The sequence below is a fragment of the Macrobrachium rosenbergii genome, chromosome 6 (genome assembly GCF_040412425.1).
Source record: "Macrobrachium rosenbergii isolate ZJJX-2024 chromosome 6, ASM4041242v1, whole genome shotgun sequence".
Taxonomy (NCBI): domain Eukaryota; kingdom Metazoa; phylum Arthropoda; class Malacostraca; order Decapoda; family Palaemonidae; genus Macrobrachium; species Macrobrachium rosenbergii.
Genome location: NC_089746.1, coordinates 21191434 through 21212522, shown reverse-complemented (window position 1 = coordinate 21212522; position 21089 = coordinate 21191434). Strand labels below are relative to the sequence as shown.

At 37.1% G+C, this 21089-nt stretch overlaps 1 long non-coding RNA gene across 4 annotated transcripts in view; it reads right to left on the bottom strand.

Annotated features, from left to right (window-relative positions):
* LOC136839305 (uncharacterized) overlaps positions 1-21089 on the bottom strand; it is a 70326-nt gene that overhangs the window by 28636 nt on the left and 20601 nt on the right. For 2 of the 4 annotated variants that reach the window (XR_010853292.1, XR_010853293.1), the window contains exons 3-4: positions 20648-20944; positions 6581-6784 (exon numbers count right to left, since the gene is read on the bottom strand). This is a non-coding gene — a long non-coding RNA (uncharacterized lncRNA). The remainder of the gene's footprint in view (positions 1-6580; positions 6785-20647; positions 20945-21089) is intronic. The other 2 variants (XR_010853294.1, XR_010853295.1) reach the window with 1 other exon arrangement.

The following is a 21089-nucleotide window of genomic DNA, read 5'->3' as shown; positions in this document are numbered from 1 at the left end:
AAGAAAGAGTTAGAACACCGAGATAAAACTACTTCATGAAATATTCCAACAAGATACAGTACAGACTTTTTGAGAAACAGATGAAGCAATATAATGTGTGTGCTTGTCAAAAGTCAATTTCTCACAAAAATTTTACACCTAAAATCATGAAGAGCATCACTGACTTTTAAAACCATACCATTTGAATATAAGCTGCGATGCAAAGGCAAGAAAGTTCTGACTATCGTACTTTGAGTTACAAAAGGGTTAAGCTTCATGTCCCAAAGCCTACTCTACTCATGAATATGTGCTAGATCTCTATTCAAGGAATCTGTAATCATAGACCTCAGGTGCAAAGATGGAACAACAGCCGGAAGAGTAGCATCATCGGCCTAAGCAGCCAGTTTGTTCTCCAGACCTTGTCACATGTCGCTAGTATATAAATAATAAATGGCAAAGGTCCAAGCGCACTACCTTGAGGAACACCTGAAATGAAATTACTAAAGCTACTGTAACTGGCCATCAACACAGACCCTTTGGGTTCTGCCTAATAAAAATTCATTAAAAAATCTACAAATTTTCAATAATCTTAGCTTGTAGACAACTGCTCCATGATTCACAGATACAAAGGTGGTCTAGTCTGAATCATGATATAAAGGTGGTCTAATCAACTGTCTTGGAAACACTACTGTATCCCTGTAGGACAATGAATTTCCGAGCATATTGTATTATTAATTCCACTGAGATAGGTTCTCTTCCCAGTGATGTGTCCAACAGGTGAATGACTATAGTTTGTGCACTAGTAAGTGTGTCTCAGGCAGTACCTCAAGGCAGCATCACCAATGTCGTGATCTGGGCCTAGTGTCGAGACCCCACCCACAAAGGGCCTTGCTTCTCCAATGAGATTGGCAGACAAATTACAAATTGCTGTTTTTTTTTCAAGCCCTTTCTGAGTTTCTTCATAAACTTTGTAGAGTCACAACAGTATAATGAAACCACTAACAGTTACCACACCTTAAGTGCTAGTCACCCTACTGATTAACTTGATGGAAGACAAACTCATTCAACAGAGAGATCAGTGACCAGAAACCAGCCACTGGTCACCTTGTTCACCAGGTAATGGTGACTAAAACCCTGGAGACTGGTTGTCTATGATTTTATTATGTTTTTCTCCCTCCCGTGCATGTCTGTCAACAAGGACAGAGCTTCAAGGGATCCTGGAAGGTTAGACATTAAAAAGTACTGGAACTTGAGATGGATGGAGGGGGGCATTGGTTTTTGAAAAGGATGGCTACAGGACTCTGGCCCATCTCTGTCACATTGCCCAATGGAAAAACATTACCCTATTCATGGCAGGTGGGGAGGGGGAGCGGCAAACTCCCACATCCCCCTACTTTCTTCTTCCCCTTACCTTCCTTCCTAGCTTTGGCTTGGTGGAGAGGACAAAAGGACTGGGGATTCTCCTTGCTCTTTCTAGAGCCAGGAGTCTTGGCTCCTTGTCTTGGTTTCCCATAGGAAAGGCCCTTCCAGACACAGAGGACATAGTTACCCCTAAGTGCTTGGGAACGACAACTGCTACTGTAGGCCCAATAGAGTTGAACTCCTCAACAGGGCACAACAGCAGACAGATATCCTACTGCCTTAGCTGAGGCTAATTGGTCCAGGAACACAGCAGAACATTAGCTCTCCTAATTACCGTATAAAGGTTACCATCCCTGGACTTTATCATCCCTAGATGATAAATGACATGGTAGGAGTAAATAGTGGTGAAGCAAGTGCACGCATAGGAGTCTCACCTCGGGAGAACTAAGCACATGCACCTGTCTCATCATAGCCACTAGAGGTGAGCATCGGTTAATCACTCACCTCTCTAGGCACACTCTTTGGATAGTCAGCAGTGTAAGCATGGAAGGGGCAGGGAGAGGTTCAAGTGGGTGCAGGGATGAAGGAACCAAAATGATTCAGAAAATGTCAAAGGGGGAGTACTGTACTTCCTCCCAATGACACCAGCAAACGCTTTATGCCTTCCTCCTCTTGTTTCCAAACCCTTTCTAATGTGAAGATCAACTTCCATACACCTCACAGGCAAGATCAGGAATGCAGGTCCTACCCCTACAAAAAGAACAGACAAGTGCATGAGCACCCACAAACTCATTTATGTCCACCACACTACATTGTTCACTCCTTAAGTAATTCATCTCTAGAAAATTCACCAAACATCCAAAAGAAAAGGAAATAAGTCTCAAATTTGCAGTCAGCAAAAGTTTGGCAAAATGTCCTCTCTAAACAGCACCCACAAAATATGTGCTTGAAGATGGCCGGTAAGTTGAGGTTTTCTCCCAATCACCTTCTTGCCTTGTTACCAGTTTCAAAACCAATTTCAACTTGCACCAAAGGATACTCCTACATATAGAACACATCATAATTTACTAGAGAGAATAATATACATACATATTTTTCACTAATCTGATGCAGTTTTAAAATTGCTTTCATGGTAACCACACTCAGCTGGTGAGAGACCTGTACTGGTTTAGATCAAGAGGGCCATGGGCCGGCAAAGACCCTTGCCTAATGGACCTGATCCTTTTTTTTTATCCACAATTTCTCATGGTGTGGATACAGTACATGTATTTTGTCTATTTTGTTTAAAATTGAAATTTATGATGAGTCTAATATTTATAAAGTAATTGTCTTCAACAAGCTTTCTTGTTGAAAGATTACTTTAAAACCTGAATCACGAGGCACTTTCAAGGATACACTATCATTACTGGCCTAACTAATTGCCATATTTATCGTTCCATTGCCCTTTATTGAAATCAATGTTTGTTTATTCCCAATAGTTACTTAAGTTAATCAAATCTTATACAGTACATGTATACAGCATATCATTTGATTGTATTTAATGCTGTGATGGATTCAGGTCTACAAAAGTTTTGTTGGCACCCGCTGACAATTCAGAGCACACAAAAACCTCTGTAATTTTGTTTCTTACACTATTTGTAAACCAGCAAAAGTCCTCTGCAACTTACTTCCACGAAATCAATTATGAATGCATGTTTTTGCATGATGCTGCATTAACTACCAGGATTGTCACAGATAGTTACAATTAGTAACAGTAAAATTTACAATGGCACTCTACTCCTAGTGATTTATGGTTTCCCGATAGTTTTAGGTGTGATTCTAATAAATTTAATCATGCCATTAGAAATGTTGATCCACCCATTACAACACCTGACCCCTGCCTCATCTAACAATGGAGGGCCTCCAGTGGGAAACCAGGGCTTTTGGGAAGGAGTTAAGAACAGAATGAGTGAAAAAAAACAAGGTATACCTTCCTAACATATCATTACAGAATTAAGGGCATGAGCCCTGCCTTACAGGGTGACAAATACCCTCTAATTTAACCTGACCTTAAAGGGTTCCCCAATTTGCTTGTCATGGGGGTTGTAATGGGTTAGCCAAACATTTATGACAAATGACTATCAAAATTTGTCATCATATAAAAAACAGTTAAAAAAAACATATTTCACCAGTTTTCGAATCAACAGTAGTAAAACCCTAAGAATATCTACACAGCATTACTGTACAACTAAATGACTACATAGCAAACCAGAAACTTGTAGAAGGCAGGACACCACCATCCCTCATGCGTGGTATGCTAACAACATGAAAGCAATCATTATCAGTAGTAAATGACAAAAACAAGTCAGTAATACTATAAATAAAGGTAAAACTATAGAACAGCTCTGCACAGACTATTACTGTACCTTGGAAATTGATTTTTCCTATACTTTTAGCGTTCCTGATAAAGGAGGTGGTGTTGTTTATTCTCGGTCAATTATTATTAACCTCACATCTCTATCCAACATGGCTGAGGACCCTCTAGGAATGCAGGGTTTTGGGTGGGGGGAATCGCTGGGAGAAAGACCAGACTATCCGCAGTGCATCACTATATTGTGATCGGAAATAATGAGTAAAAAGCCACAATAATGTAAATGACAGGCTGTACTTTTCCAAAACACAAAAAAGGATAAAAACATGAGAGCTTTCGACCGTTTGTGCAACGGTCCTCTTCAGCCAACTCAAGAGGACTGTTGCGCAAACGGTCGAAAGCTCCCTTGTTTTTACCCGTTTTTGTATTTTGGAAAAATACAGTCTATCATTTTCATTATTGTGGCTTTTTACTCATTAAAGACCAGACTGTCATTTGTTGTTTTGGAATGGTTCTGCGCATGCATGCGCATGCACGTCATTAGGGAGCCATATGCACAAGAAGGGATTGGCTAAGGAAACCTATTATAAAAGGAACTATATTAACCTAATGTACCCTAGGTAATTCTATAGGAAAGGGACGCACTGGTTTCTAAGAAAAGTAGTTACCTAGAGTTACGGAGAATAGTGTATAGAATTTGTAGATACTAGTCATTAAGTGAGGAAACATTTATTAGTACCAAAAAAAGTCACATTATTATGTAAAACTCACAAAAAAATTTGTAAAAACTCACGAAAAAACTAAGTCAAGAGGGCTCCGTCTCTCACTGAGTCAACTACACTGATGTCTGTATCTGTGCACGCATGCAAGGACTAAAATAAAAAATAAGTAAAAAAGTGACAAACGCAATACATACAGGCTAAATCTCTTTACTTTCCTATTTCTCTATGATCCATTGTTACACAATTAATATGGAAAATTTTCACTCTCACATGGCTATTTTGTTCTTCATCATCATCGCAGTAGCTTCTACAAGTGTAAGTGTTCCGGCGGAAAACTTGCACTTTTAGATGTGAAAGCTGTCATAACTTATGGTGATTTTTGTTATTTTTATAGTTGATTAAACACTGTCAAGACCACGGGGTAATTTTATCAGAAAAACATTGTGGTTCATGTAATTCTGTCTGCAGAGTTGATATAAAAAAAGTGTGTTCCGTTGTGATAAATCTTACATTACTGAAGGACGCTGCTGAAAAAGGTGTAATTTTAAAGTATCTATATTCAAGAACACTTGGTTTTACCGATCCAAACTTGATATTGAGACTAATTTAAAGTTTGTGCTTCTGTGGTTGCAAGACTGGTTTGCCTATAAGGTAGTGCGATCTGAACTTGAATTAAATGATGTGACAATTTCGGACTGGTCGTCATTTTGTTGAGAGGTGGTAATGAATTGGGTTTTCAGACACTAAGAAAATTGGTGGTCCAGACTGCATCGTGGAAACTGACAAGTCAAAATTTGGACAACGTAAGTATGATGTTGGACGCATAATTGAAGGGCTGTGGGTTTTTGGCGAAATTTGCCGAGAATCACAAGAATTTTTTGTAGTGCCTGTTGAGCAAAGGGATTGTAAAACCCTACTACGTGTTATTGAAGACAATATTCATGAGGGAACTACTATTGTCTTAGATTGCTGGAGAGCATATAATTGCTTGGAGGAAGAGAGGTACAAGCACCTTACGGTAAATCATAGTATCAATTTTGTGGACCCCACCACAGGTGCCCATACTAATACAACTGAACAAAGGTGGTGCAACCTCAAGGAGTTACTTCCCAAGTATGGGTGTCGTAAGGCTCACTTCATAAGTTATTTGGCTACTGCATACTTCAAGATTCATCATAGCGACTCCTCAGCTTGTCCACATTCGTTCTTACATGCAGCAGCTACACTATACTCCATCATAGTCGGGTAAGTCACAGTTGTAATTCTAGGAACTAGGGGTAGTTTACATATCCATGGTACCCATGGCGTGCGTGCACAGCGCAACAGTCTACATATGGTTTTATTATTAGCTTATTTTCCCCTACATTCCCCAGCTTTTCATCAACTTTGTCTCTCCCACCCAAAACCCCCAGTTCCCACCTGTGGTCCCCCAAGATTGGTGGTTGTAAGGGTTTTCCTCACTTATTTAATGATACTGAAGCACAGATGTAGTGTTGTTTCAGAATTTTAAGCTCTTTAACACACAAAAACTGGTGTGGTCCTCTCCTATAGAAATACTGTACCCTAAACCAACCTAACCTAGTAGGCTGTGTTACTTAGCCGGGGGGCAGAGAACACCAGAACCCCCAGTGAAGGAAACCACTTTTTACCAAAACTTAAACACTGGGCATGTGTGATATCATTCCAGGATGCCCAGCATATAATAACATATCAGTTCTGAGGTTAATTACAGTGGACTGCCAAAAAATAACGGTCAATTCTTGATAAGCAACCAAAATATAATAAAATGTCAATTTTCAAGGTAATACCCCATGCGGAGCTGTTCTATAATTTTACCGAAAAAAGTACTCTTTGGGTGGGGAAAGAAGTGCAATGCACCACACAAAAAGGCAGGAAATGCAAATATCACCACACAATCTGTCGAAAAAATACATACATAATTCATACATGTCAACATTATCCATGACCTAAAAATTTATAAGTATGCAAATGTAGCAAGGCCAGTTACAGGTATACATCCTAACCTAACCATCTCTAATCTAACATAACCTAGGTGACGGGTCCTTAACTGGCTGGCCTCTATCCAACCCCAAAAAATTATTGCACTGCCAATTCTAAATTTCACAGGCTGCCATTACTTTTAAGACATACAAACAATATTAATTACCTTAAGTACCGGAGGTCAGAGGCTGTGGTTCACTGCATCTTTTACAAGAAAGTTCCATTGCAGACAGTTACAGGTAAACTACAAGGGTGCTTCCCCTTCAATGAAACTTATTCGTACAGTAAAGTACCAGATCGTCTGGACGTCAGGGCGGTAGTCACTATGGTACCACTCTCCCAGGAAAATATTAAGGACTGTTGTTGCTTCCTGAAAACATGGGAGGTCATTTAATTTTCTACTTTATTTTTTACTACAGGATTTCTTTTCATTTTAACTGTAGACGGGCAGAAATAGACGAATAAATCATTATGAAAAATACAACTTTATTACCTGAAAAACTCAAATTTCTTGCTAACAAATGCTATCAAATACCATAATGACTAAATTGGAATGTTCCTTTAATTCAATTAATTTAAGATATCAATTTTCATTTGCCTAGATTAATGCAAGAAACTTTTGTTTCGTCTTATATACCAGTCTTAACCGAACCAATTCACAGTTCATTTTAATAAGCGTGTTCCATAGTTCAGAATGGTGAATGGGCCAGACACATGAATTTGTGTAAGAGTTTACCAAAAGCTTGTTTTTACCAAAAGCTTGTTTTATTAGATGTAAAGACAATGACCAGCTTATTAACTTCTCTTTTTGTAACTTCTGATCATTCTCATACGACTGTTACATGCCCTATCAATGCTACAAATGTCAGGAATTTGGTCACAGCCCAACAAATTGTAGAAATGACCAAGCTTGCCCTAGATGTGGTGATAATCACAAATCAAATCGAATGTGCTAGCAACATCTTCAAGTGTAAAAACTGTGTAAAGAAAGGTCATATATAGTGATAATAAACATAAAACATATGATGGCAATAAGTGCACAATATATAAAGAATGTGTCAAAGGTGAAAAATAATATGGATCATGGCTTTGACTAGTAATCTTCTATGTAATTTAATACAAGACGAAATCAAATTTAAAAAAAAAACTAAAGACTCTCCTATTCTGCAAGAGCTACAATACTTACGAGAAAACACTAAAAGACATTTATAAAATATGAGAAGCACCTTATTTTGAAAACGTACAAGGGCCCGCCAGAGAGGGAATTATTCCTGTGGAGGGCTGTAGCCTACATAAAACCAAACAAAGTAAAACATCTAAATTAAACTGTGCAGCTTTTGCCTGGGAAGAGCAAGAGAAAATCTGCTAATCAGGAGATTATTGAAAACAGATGATAATTATTAACAAACGTTGATCATTATTATTAATATATAAGTTTCTCTTGGTAATTGTTAGTAATACATTGATCATTATTATTATTATATATATATATATATATATATATATATATATATATATATATATATATATATATATATATATAAAGTTTCTCTTGGTAATTGTTAGTAATCTTTAGCGAAATGCCAATGATCATAGGTCGCCAGAATGGATACACAAAGTATCAGTAACACATTCCCCACATTCAAACGACTGCTATAAGTTTCTCAAGAGGGGATACGACCCTGCTTAGTAATAAATTTGAGAGTATCGACCAGTCACTCGATCACACTGTTTACTCCTGGTATCTTTCCACACAACCTCGTATCAGTAACTGTCCTCCTAAACATTCATTTTCACAACCTCTTCCTCTCTTGCGTTAGTCATCTGCGCCTCTCTTTTACCTTCTACATCATATCTTCAAAGTACTCGCTCATTAATCCACGACTACTTTCACTTTTCGGTGCTACTTTGGCTTGTTATCTACGGGTCACCTGCTCCGAGGTTCTAAAGTATTAAACATAACAGAAGCTCCTTGGGACTCCGAGTTTAGTACTAGCCCCTCGGGGATCAAAGTATTATATCCACCCACTTCTATACTGTGTGGTCGACAAATTATATTAATATACGATATCTTCGTCCGGCCGTCACTTTACATTTACCATACGATATTTATTACTAGCACCTCGGAGTAGCTGACGCGTAGATAACACGAAAAAGTAGCACCCACTTTTCTCTGCCTGCACCTTTTATTCTGAGATTCATTTGCTTTCAGCCAGTTTCTCTGGATTTACTTTCCTGCCAAACAACTTTTCCTCCCTAAAGTAATTGTTCACCTTCTTGCTTTTACTGACGCAATTAGATCCCGTTTCTTTCTCATTTTCCTCTCTACCTTATTCCTGCGCTCGGTTTCCCCTTACGTATTACGGCTGAAAACTGCACAACTACTATATAAAAAAATAATAATGTACAAAATTCAAAATTATTTTAAATCACTACAACGATCAATAAAATACAACTACAAGGAAATAAAACTGCAAATCGAAATCAATCCAAAATCAGAGAAATTACGAAGCTAAACGGAACGAGAAACAAGATGAATATGACATGAAACGACTCGGTAAATGACTGACATCGCGGGTAAAATTCTGGAGAGGTCCTAAAACGACGGACGTGTCCTAAAGGTTATTATTCGTCAAACTGACGCTCGATGACTATACTGACCGGTCACACTTAGAACTCTTCATTTGTTATAATCACTTTTATTATTATTATTATTATTATTATTATTATTATTATTATTATTATTATTTTTCAACAGATGAAACCTATTGCACGACTTTAGAGAGTGACGGTAAATGACTTGAATTCCAGAATAAAGCTGCAGTAGATTGAGCCTCTTTGGAGATTTTATTTCTTATTACATGGAAATTAGAAATGACGGCGAAATGGTTTATACGTAATAGATACATACACACACACACACACACACACACACACACACACACACACATATATATATATATATATATATATATATATATATATATATATATATATATATATATAATATTATTACTGGAAAAATAATTTTCATTAACAATGTTCAAACTCACATTAAAGAATCATCACGATTACGATAACAGAATTAACTATAACAACAACATATGGAGGTAATAAGAGTACTACTGGCAGTAGCAATGCCACTATCATTAATGACAGAAATAATAATAGTATTCCAAACCAGAAGTGAAATATAATAATCAGAAAGTCTTTTAAACGACATCCCTCAAAAACACCGGTTTGAAAAATTAGAACCATCAAATATTGAGCCAGTAAATGCTTAATGGGGAAGCGTTCAGAATGTGTTCAAAAGGTTAGTAATTACGCATTAAAGGCCATGTCGGAACACCGATTTTCATGATTTCATGGCGCTCGACTCATTTGAATGGTGGACAGACAAGGTACCAATTTAGAACTGAAGATGTGGGACAGCAAAAACTCCATACGATGTAAAAGAAATATATATCAATTGTCTTAAGCAGCGAAAGAAAACGAAACATGCAGCGGTATAGAAATTAGGTCTTAAGTAATGACAGAAAACGGAACATCATGCAGCGGTAGCCTCGATAAATTAACTCTGACTTTTAATAACTCGAAGTAACAACGCTAAACTTGACTTTCTCTTCTTTCAGTTTAGTAAAAGGAAATGACGTCCCTAAACTAATTACAAAAGCGTGATGAGTAAGTCGTGTTAATTTTTTTATATTTATTTCAATCACTAGAAAATTTAAGTATTCAACACAAATGTAAAACATGACGGAAGCCTTTTACAATCAGTAGTACTATTTTGCTGGTTGTATTGTGTTCTATTACAGCAGTACAGTATGGAAGAGAACTCTACCATTATACTGCTTTATTCTTAGAATCAGAACAAGTCAAACCCTCCAAGCACTTGTGTTTCACTCGTGGTCAGGATACCCTAAATGGACATCTCTAAAACGAAAATGACAAACACGTGATTTATAATTACTGTATATAAAAAATCATGATACAGGTGAGAAAAAACTTTACCGTTATTACACACACAACTTGGGCTTGGATTGTTCTTTACGATGAACATTTGAATTGTTAATACGACTCTTTTTACAAAATTACAAGTTTATTTTTCTATTAGGGATCCTCTTTGATCTTTACGAGGTGGATACGTACAAAGCAAAAGCATTCAGGCTTTCAGTCGTTGGCAGTGACAAGCTGACAAGAGTGACTAACATGATATTGATCTCCGATGTTCCTTGATGACGCGAACTCGCGAAGGTGAATAACTGGAAAACGATTGCACCTTTTTCTGGCAAAATATAATTGGTTAACCGAATTTCATATCTTGTCAGTTACATATAACATTGTAATGATGACAATACAGTTGCGTCATTATTGCACTGCTAAAGAGGGGATGACAAATTTTAATTTCAAAGAAGGTATAAGAAATTACCATCCTCAAATAAAAGTGGGCCTCGCATGAGCGATCAGAATTGTCGTCGAGAGTCACTTGACGAAAACTGACCTTCAGGACAAGTCCGTCACACTGAAATCTCGACAGAACCCCAAGTCTTTCAGCGTCAAAGTTTTGTCTCTGGTGTCAGTCACTTCACTTCATTTACTTCTTCGTATTTCTAGATTCATTTCGCTTCCGTTTTTCTGGGTTTTGGATTGATTCCTGATCGTAACTTTATTGTCCTCACACTTAGCTTTACATGTGTTTTCCCGTTGTTGAATGTTTCGGTTTGGTTTGAATTTTGTGCACTACTCGCACGGTTTGATTTCTCTGATCTTCTGACCTGTTCTTCCTTTTCCTGGATCACTTTTGAAAATGTTAATACCTGTCAGTGAATTCTTGATTGTTCGAATGTGGAAAACATGAGATGTAGAGCTCAATTACGTAAAAATGAAAGGGGCTAGTGCAGATTTGAGAACGGTTGTGGAAGTGTCAGCTGAGGACATAGGGAGGGCAATTAATAGGTTGAAAAAATGTCACAACATCAGGTCCTTCGTATTCCGACGTTGGAAGCTCATCAAAAGAGCATCAACCTCCCCAAAATACACTGTCCGTTTGACCAATAACCTGCAAGTGCTCTCGAGCTTGTAGTTTATAAGACCAACTAAACATCACTCGTTCGGATAGAATACCCAGTCTCAAATCCACTCGAATAACAAGTCACGCTTCCATATCCAGATACTTGCAAATTTATCACAAGCTTCTTGTAGCACCGTATACGCTTCGCTTTGCTCACAAGCTCCTCAGACAAATATCGTAATAAATAACTGATCTACACGCGTTCCCCGTCTAAATCCACGCAATGTTTCTGAACAGTGCTTCTGTTAACTGTCTTAATTTCTCAATCAAAAGCAACCCTAGTCTACACCTTTTCAGGTACACTAAATAATCTGTGCTCCTTAAGTCTTCTTTCCCTCTATACAGGGGAGGGGGGGATTATTCCTCTTATTCATACTTACAGAACATTTTTTAACCATTTAACCTTTTAATTAAAGTCCTACTAATATCCTCAACTTATATCTCCTCAATCAAAAGCTCCTCAAAACAATCTCCCATTGTCTCTTTTTCTAATGAGATTCATCTGCTCAGTAATAGCTCTCTCTTTACGCTTACTTACAATGTCTTTTTCCCCTCTGAAGTACTTGATCAAATTTGCCTCTGAATCACCTTATCCCGGACTACCTTATTCGACCTCATAAGTACACGGTACCTCCACAAGGCAGTCACGTTTATCCAGAAAAAGGACAAAAGCTTTTATGTGGAAAATTATGTGCAAATACAGTGAAGAATTATTTATATATATATATATATATATATATATATATATATATATATATATATATATATATATATATATATATATATATATATATATATATATATATATATATATATATATATATATATATATAATATATATATATAATATCCTGTAACTGCCTGCAACAGAACTTTCTTGTATAAGATGCACGAAAAGTTAAGTATACCTTAGTTTAACCAGACCACCGAGCTGATTAACAGCTCTCCTAGGACTGGCCCGAAGGATTAGATTTATTTTACGTGGCTAGGAACCAATTGGTTACCTAGCAACTGGACCTACAGCTTATTGTGGAACCCGAACCACATTATATAGCGAGAAATAAATTTCTATCACCAGAAATAAATTCCTCTTATTCTTCATTGGCCGGTCGGAGATTCGAACTCGCGGCCAGCAGAGTGCTAGCTGAGAACGGAACCCACACGCCCAACGAGGAACAGCCTTCGACCTCCGGTACTTAAGGTGTATATATACATCCATACATACCCCACCGACTACACCATTCCCAGATCCAGTCCATGTCCCGACTGAGACCGAGGGCAGCTTCATTTCTCATAAGTGGAGACTTTACTATACCCACAAGTGTTGCATCATCGGCATACTGAACAATCTTGTTTTCCAGGCCAACAACCATATCGCTCGTATGCTCTAAAAATAGCAGTGGACCAAGAATACTACCCTGTGGAACTCCAGACACAACAGGTCTTGGTTCATTAAAGATCCCGTCCACATCAACTCGCTGCTGCCTATACCTATAAGGAAATCTTTAAGTAATCCTAAAACATATCCATCCACTCCGAGATTCTGGGGTTTATAAATAAGTGCCTTGTGATTTACTAAACCGAAAGCAACACTAAGATCTATCCGAATTACTCTGCACTCAAAACCCATATCAAGGTTCCCTTGCTAATGGCATGTCAAGACTAAAAGAGCATCGCAGATACCTAACTGCTTCCTATATGCATATTGACTATCAGCTAACAATCCTTTAGACTCCACATATTTATACAGAGGATTAAAAACAAGTTATTCAGCAACTTTTGAGAGTGCAGGGAGAATAGAGATTGGCCTGTAGTTTCTGCAGATATGCCATTCTTTTGAACAGGTACTGTATTACTAAGCTTGTGCTCATCCGCAAAGATACTACGCCAACTTAAAAATCTAGAGAATCTACTAATCTTAAGAGACAACGCGCTAGAAGCACTGAAAAAAAACAAGGGAAGAGATCAGGATCTTCTCCACCCCAGCTATCTAGATTGTCCAGAATTTTCTTAACATAACCGGAGCGAAATGCAAGTTTTGTAAGAATAGGCTCAGGCTGACTAGTATCAGGGAGAGGGACATCCTCACCTGATTGCTTTAGCTTCAAAAGTTCGATGAAGTCCAGCCTTTTCCTTAGGGCCTGTAACCAATCTACCATCATCTGTCAGTAGTGGTGGAATGGAAGACGAGCCTGACCCAAAGATAAATGATGCCATTTGGTCTACCACAGATGAGGATGAGTAATTCCTTCAAGTTCCCCCTTCAAGGAATTATTGTAATTTCTCTCAGCTGTGTTAAGTTCTATTAGCAGCACGGCGAGACTCGACAAAAAATGGCGTAATTTTCATTTGAACGATTTCGTCCCCATGCGTTGAATTTGGTCTGTTTGTCATGGTAGGCTAGTCTACATGTACCATCAAACCATGGCTGGTCATTTGCCCTAATTTGTTGACCTTTTTTGGGACATATCTTATCAAAATAGCCATCAGCATTTCATTTAACTTGTTGTGATCTGGATCTAATGAAATATTTAGTGGATGACAATCTTCAATAATGCATCCCAACTGACTCTAGATTTCAACCAGACCGTTTTTCTAACGGTGGCATTAGGAATATACCGACTGGCAGATATCCATCTAATTGATGCAATGATCAGAAGTGCCTATATATTCAAAGTACTTGGACTTGCCAATAGCTGGAACATCTGTGAATATGAGGTCTAATCTACCACCAGAAATGTGAGTGGGTTCCTCAGTTAACTGGACAAAATCGGAGGATACACAGAACTCAACAGCAGACCGGTCATGTTGATCTGTGGGATTTGAATTTAGCCACTCGCTGTGCTTTGCATTTAGTCTCCACAGATAACGAATGAAGCGTTTGAATCTTGAGGGTGAGCCATACTACAGTAATCCTTTCCAAAAGACAGTCATATATAGAATCGTCAATATTTGGATGCAGTTAACAGCAAATACGTCAACATTGTAAGACTTATTGAACTTCATGACCACTACGCTCCAAATTTTTCTGGCGATAAATAGGTCGCCCGGACTAAGTGTATACAGCCATACGCGCATGTGGGATGTTACGACGATAAATAAAGTCAGGGCCATCAAACCCGGGATTAAAAACTCAACCTTTGGTTTGTTACTACTTGGAAGTCTCAGATAAAAACATTAAATCGTAATTACAGGCACAACTCTGCAGATTAAGAAAATTTGACCTTAGGCCCCGAATATTTGAGTAAAGTACTTTGCAATTTTCTTACTGTAATGAATAACAGGCACAGGGTTCAGTTCAATGTCTCCCGAAAGAATTTAAATTAACAACATAAAATCAGTATCAAAACTAATAAAAAGACTCATAACAGCAGTACCATTGCAAAAATCAACAGAGCAATAAACAATACTATCAACAACAACAGTATTTACACTATTTACAAAAAATCCTTTTAAAGTATAAACGTGACCATATGTCACTGAAAAAAGTGCTGAAGCAACTGGTCGACAAGGTGGGACCGGCACACCTTGTAAGGCAAAAGAAATCAGCCAGGTTTGCCACAACTACTGGGAGAGGACAGTCAGGATGGATTTGGAAATAAAATGCTTGGAAGAAGAAGATTAGGTAAGGACGAAAGCACTTTTCTGATAGTCCACCAAGCAACTTCCGCTTTCTCATCAGCCTGTCTTACACACTTTTCGAAAAAAACAGGAAAGTGAATGAAAAAGAGGATAAATGCCTGATTGCACCCTCAGGCAAGGGAAACTCAAACCCCAGACCATGGAAAGCCACAGACCTATGGCTATGGCAAAGTTCAAGGTTGGAGAACAAGGTTTGTATTCAAAGTAACCTTCTTTTAGAAGGGCTGCCTACCAAGGCTAAAGAGTCCCTTCTACCCGCTGGTTTGACTTTGGAGTGTTGTTCTCCTAAGAGAGTTGCCAACTTGCCTGCCAAGGCCAAAGTCTCTCTTCTACCCTAACTCGTGTAGGCAGGGACGTCACGCCCTGAAGTTAATATTGTTAATATTGCTAAGAAAAGCCACATTAACCCACTACCATATATATGTATATGTAAATATGCACACACATACACATACATATGAGTATATATATGTGTGTGTGTACATATACGGTATTTACATATATAAATGTATATATATACATGTGTGTAAACAAAACTAACAATGTATAACTAAATGAAATTGTACACTAACAAACAAAGCAAGACTGAACAAGATTGCAAGTACCTGTAAATTAGAGAAAAAAAAGAATAGGTAGAACGAGAATAGGTCAATAAAAGAGAAAAAAAAAGTCGAACAAAAATCAAGAGAGGAAGATCACGCGCAACAGAGCATGCGTCAAATGCGCGACGAATCCCATTAAAGCCTTGACACAGCCCAGGTCGACTTGATATCGGCTACTCTTACTCCCTCGGTAAGTTGAATCTTGATAGTAATTATAATGAGACTGGTAAATCTCACAACTGACAGGGCCTGACCAATAGGCATAACTTTTGTCTTGACGCTGACCAATTAACGTGAGGTCTATTTACATTTCGCTTAGTATTACCTGGTAACCTCTAACTTTGACCAGATTAGATAAACAGTTTTTTTTTTATGATAGTCAGACAAAGATTTCTAAAACATCTCAAAACTGATCGAATATGCTCTACCTTATTGTGCTGACAATGACCCGGTACCAAGAGATCTAAAAAGTCCTGACGTTTTCCAAATAAGTTTCATATTCCTAATCATAATATTGCCTAAATACGCACTCTCTTATTCACTGAGCCTTATTAGTCAGAGATCCCCTAGTACAGGATAAACTGACAAGCCACCCAGAACCCAAAGAATTCGTTTTGTCAAAACACCGTTGTTTATAAAGCTATAAAAGTCTTTCAAGATTTAGGTGAAAGGACAATAAACAAAGATTACCAGGTTCCAAGTCCTCTGAATCATTCAAATTTCCGAGTATTGCTCAACAGCGATTACAATCAAAGAAATGTCGGCTTGAGATATCAAGAGTATGAAGAGTATTTCTTTTTTCAAGATTGCAGTCATCCACATCTAACCAATAGTGATTTGTCATTTTCTTGCTACCTGCTTCAAAGATCTTGAAAGTACTGCATTTACGTTTGCGGAAATTCTCAATATTGTTAATGATTTACAGTTTATACTTGCAGGTGTTCATTACATTTCCCAACCTTTTCGTTTTCACGTCCAAGCGAAGAGAAGTCTTTTTGTATGTTGACAACATTTTATCTGCAGAATGGCGTTTTTACACCATTTTTTAAGAAATCTACGGCTGACGCTAAAAATGCGCAGTCCACAGTAAGTTAAGAGTCCACTGTACAGTAAGTTAGAAACACTGAAGCAGTAGATAGTTGCATTGAAAAGCCAGCAGTCTTAAACAAGCCCTGTAAAGGTTTTTAAAAAAATGCATATACGGAATTAATTGCTTTTGCAAAAAATAGAAATTTAATTGTTTTTTATCTGATACTGAAGCTGTAAAACTAAACATCCTTGATTTTAATGACAGCGAAGCTATAAAACTACATTCATAAGTATGACTTCACCAACTAGATTTTGTAAATTGTACAACTAGGAAGAAATAACCGACAGCGAATAGTCTTCAATATTTAAGCCAAGGTTTTTTATATTCTACATTTATCAAGACTCGGACTAAATAAGTTTATTATCCTGCCAGCCCCGTCGGCTTAAATTTTAAGAAATATCACAGAAAAGTAGAAACTACTTTAAAAAAAAAGTAATTTTTCCTTATAATTGCTTTTAATCCGCACCGGGCCAAAATAAGTACACAGAAGCTGCTTATAGTCAGTCCCAACACTTTCACCTAAAATTTGTAAAAATTCAAATCCTTCAAGAAAAAAATAATTTACATAATCCGACAACTGACTTAAAACCAGTACCATCCATAGCAAGAGATTTTACGGGTGATACTATCAGGGTTGCACGAGTTTAACAGAAATCTGTGGCATATATTTTTTCTTATTGCAAACCTAACAGGGCAACATCTAGGGAAGTGTTTAACATGCGAAAAAAAAGTAAGGGCACATGACCACCTACATTACAATAACGATTTCATTATGCATCCGCACTACTGACTTATGGTTAGGTTACCTCAAATTAAAAAAAAAATCGAAATAGCAAAAATTATTAAAATGATAAAAATTATAGAGTTAAAAGGTATAACTTAAAACTGTTTATAATCTTTCAAATAATTTTTCATTACCGGTCTCCCATTAAAAGCCTGGACTCTGTCGAATTTTTAGTTGAAACATTCTACGGAGGTAGTTACTATAGAAAAGTTAAGTGAAATACGTTACATACTTAGTAAACTTTCGAGCTGATTTTAATTACCCAAATTAATAGTCAAAATCAACTTTAAATTAATTTTTCCTAAAAAAGATGAAAATTTATTTCCCAATAAGAAAACAATTAAGTCATGTTCTATCATATAATATTGGTTTTAAATAAATTTTTACTTAAAAAGATTAAATTTCCATCATTTAAATATGGCTAACAAATAAAATTTTTCTTGTAATAAATGAAGAAATATTAAATTTGGATTATGCACAATAAATTAATTTTTGATTCTTGTAAAATAGAGTGTTAAACCTATTTACATCTAACGTAAAGCTTAAATAACAGGAAAATTTACTACAGCAGCATGCGTTACTTGATATAATATAGCTATTGCTCATATTTGACAAGTAATAAATAATTAAATCGACTAGTTTTTGTACAATGAAAGGTATTAAGCCAACTTAGTCTTGAAGTAAAAGTCAAATAACATTACACTTCCTTACAACAGTTAACACTATACTTGGTGTAATCCATCTATTGTACTGTACATGCTTTGATCGGTAATAATAAATTGTTATTAAATAAATTCGGCTTCTGTCAGATCATAAACTTAGAACAATATTTATTACAAATGTTTATGCAACTTCTTAGTTATCGAAACACGCTTGGAAGGATAAGGATGGCAAGTTAAATCACGCTTGGAAGGATAAGGATGGCAAGTTAAATCAACATATTTATCATATAGGAATCAGCAACGTATACCCATGTGTCGCATTTTCGGCATCTATGATTTCAAGCGCCGTGACGTCAGTTTGAGACATCAAGTCTAATATTAAAACAATCTCTTAGTTCACCCTTTACAAGTTGATACACTATGCGATTTTCGGGTAATGACAAGTTACTTCTGGGCATCAGTAGACTCAAGGTCATCAGACTGCAAACAACAAACGCGATTACGTTGTTGCAACAGTTTACATGCAAAGTAACATGTATACGTGCGTTATGCGTATTTGCACGAGTTCCCATGGGAAACTGAACCTTTAAGAAGCCACATAATGCAATGTAATGAGTTAGTTTGTGAGCTGGGGGTGGGGTGGGGGTTACTTTGCGCACTCGTGCAAATACGCATACGCACGTAGTATACATGTTATTCAATTGTGGAAACTTGCAACCATCAACCCAAGGCCAAAACCATAACACCCTTAAGAAAACGGAGGTAAACGCAATATGTCTCCCACAATATTCTTCATTTTTTTCACCTCGTTTTTTCTCTTCTTTCAGATTCATTCTTTAAGCTTTGGAGAAGATGCTTCCAATTACAAAGATTTCTATGTGCGCAAGTAAGTTCACAATAACCCTCATACATAAAAACACATCAGTAAATGGTGGGACCCATCATGAAAAAAAATAGAATATCAAATGCTGTTAAGGGGTAAACAGTGTATGATTTATGCCAAAGACTCCTGACTGGCTTAACTGTACTGAATGACGAAATTTAGACTATTGTATAACGCCGAGCATTGGGGCACTTGGAGCCATTCAGCGCTTTAAGAAGAGCAGGAATATCTAAGCAAGATACTTCTTGATTGGTCGTTATCGTCCTGTGCCAAAAATGAACAAGTTAGCAGTTCTTAAACTAGTTGCTCATCCGTCAATTTGAAATTCATAATGGAATGAAAAAAAACGTATGTCTTTAATGCACAATTTCTAAAAGTGGCTTCAGTTCAAGCAAGGCTTCTCAAAAGATAGTAAATTCTCGCATTAGTTAGTTTATACTTCGATCAAAAGATTAGAACACAACTACATAAGAAAAGGTTGTCATCCGGTTTATCGTTACTGTTACTTAGAAGGAATTTTTTTAAAGTGCAATATAGTAGTCATCATTAGTTAACCGTAGTCGTCATTAGTTAACCCTCTTTTCATTTTTATTTTGATTTCTAGTCCTAGTTTTCATGGGGGTGTCATCGGGATCTTGCTCCAGTGACCTGACGGGGAAACATTCCGTTCGTGGTGCGAATCTTTCCGACATCGAGAAAATCCCCAGTCTCGGCCAAAGCCACAGGTACGCGAAGGCTTTATAGAGTGGCCTGACTGCTCCCAAAAGCTATTCCCTTTTGTCTTTCTTGTGAGCATTTGTGAATATCTCTACAATAATTTAAATACAAATCCACGGATAAATTTAATTTGTAACATTCTTCATCTACTCTTCATATATTCATAAATATGAATACTTTAAAATATTTCATCAATTTCATTTTTCAACCACCAGGAACGTTTCAGCACATGACGTCATAAAACTGATCATGGCTATAGTGAAGAAGACCAAAAGAAGCCTTACGTTTTTATACAGTCATGAATATGAAGGTAAGGTAGGAGTGCCGTTTCTTAATTAAATTTAAGCAGGCTGCTTGAAATAATTAGCCTAAAAGTTCATTTCCCAGCGTTGGGTTATTGTTTAATACTAGCAACAAGATTGTCGAAACCCGCATTACATCTAAATTAAGAAAAAAATAATGTGCACTTCACTGCATATTCTGAACGCCCACCATAAAACGTGCTGAAGTACACACAACTTTTAATAATGGTTATGTATATTTTTTCCTTTATGAAAATTAATTTCCTTTCTTCAACAGTGACACGACGAACCCTGTATTCATAGGAATATGTTAAATGAGGCTTTGTCCATCCTTTTTTTAGAAATCGTAAAATTAATAACTAAAACCACAGTCGTGAATGGTATAAAAATTCTACTCAAGATGCTTTTGTATAAAAAAAACAATAGTCCAATTACTGATGGTACACACTGTTCTTCCTACAGAGATAATAAACGGCTTACCTGAACTTCTATTTGCGGAGTTCATCATACTAACTAACTTCAAAAATGACGGAAAGACGGAGACCTTGCTCCAGACGCTAACTCTGTCTGAGAAGAACAACTTCCTGCTGCTTCTGGACACACCAGACAATATAATCAACATTTTCCAAAAGGTGAGAAGAGCCATGGTTGTCGTAAGGAAAATCATAGACTAGTATTCGTCTTCCAACAGATGAACAGTCAAATGGTGCAGTTACAGCTCTATCGATAGTTGCCACAGACCACCAGTTGAGAGAAGAATGATTACAGTTAAACCACCTGTGTAGAGAAGAATGATTATAGATAAACATAAAGACTGAAGAAATATATATAAAATAAATGTAGGATTTGGTAGCCTGGAAGGTTTCAGGAGCCACCTAACAGGAGGAGGAGAAGGAGGAAGTCCTCTATGCTTTACACACAC